The following is a 1358-nucleotide window of genomic DNA, read 5'->3' on the forward strand; positions in this document are numbered from 1 at the left end:
ATGGCACCTAAGAACAACAAAATTCAGAAGCATACCCTAATTCTTTTATCACTTACTCTACAATTCCATCATGAATTGGAAGTGAAAACTAATAGGCATCACGATGACTCCTGAAGAAGTCGTCCTTTACTGGAGCAGCTATCAGACTGGTTGCTGTTACTAAGTTTCATCAAATTGGTCTGACTCATAGCGACCCTGTATAGGGTTCCTGAGGAGAGGTCAGTGACTTTGAACCACCAAAATTCTATTGAAATCGACCTTGCAGCCCACTTCTTATCCTACAGTGCCACAACAGAGCTATCAGACTAGTTGTTGTTAAGTGCCATCAAGTCAGTTCTTATAGTGACCCTCTGTGGGTTTGAGCCACAGAAGTTTAGGCTCAAATTGAAATTGCAATCCAGTGCATTATATTGCAGTACAACACTAGGAATCAAACAAATTAGGAATATGCCTAAACATTGTTAAGTGAACTACAGCATTATATCCAGTGAGATTTTTCAGGCAGGATGGAGGCATAAGAGTAGATGTTAGCAACTATCCAAGGTGCCTTTGAAAATAAACTTAATTTTCACACATATTACCTATGCTAATCCACCTAACAATGCAGTAAGACACAAGATGTACGACCCCTTTGTTTAAAATAAGGAACTTAATTTTAAAGTTAATTTTAAAATTAAGGAATTATGTTGCTTCCTAACATCATACAACAAATAAGATAAACTAAGACTCAGATACATATACCTATAGTCAAATTGATTTTTTTTTTTCCCCATTATACCATATTGCTTCTTAAAATACTATAGCCAGAAAACTGAAAGCAGCACTGCTGGCATTACAAACAATTAAGAGAGAGAGAAGATAGATTTTAAAACAGTAATTGGTTAAATATTAAAGAATGACTTTGCCTTCACATACATTATATCCCCAAATTTTAAATTACTAAAAAGTTCAAAGTAGAACATAAATATTAAAGTTGAGAAGAAAATAGAGAACATTAATCTAATAAGGTAGAAATTCAAAACCTCAAATTAAAAAAAAAAAGTACCTTCCTTTAGTATGAGAAACATGCTGTATTTTCAAAAAGACACTCGTCTGTCAATGTGTTGTACTGTGGTGGCTTGTGAGTTGCTGTGATTCTGAAAGTTATGCCACCAGTATTTAAATACCAGCAGTGTCACCCATCGTGGACAGGTTTCAGATGAGCTTCCAGACGAAGACAGACTAGGAAGAAGGAGTGACGAACTACTTCCGAATATTTAGTCACTGAAAACCTTATGAATAGCAAAGAAACACTGTCAGATATAGTGCTGGAAAATGAGCCCCTCAGGTTGGAAGATATTCAAATGAGACTGGAGAAG

This window comes from Chrysochloris asiatica, unplaced genomic scaffold (genome assembly GCF_000296735.1).
Source record: "Chrysochloris asiatica unplaced genomic scaffold, ChrAsi1.0 scaffold00083, whole genome shotgun sequence".
NCBI classification, from domain to species: domain Eukaryota; kingdom Metazoa; phylum Chordata; class Mammalia; order Afrosoricida; family Chrysochloridae; genus Chrysochloris; species Chrysochloris asiatica.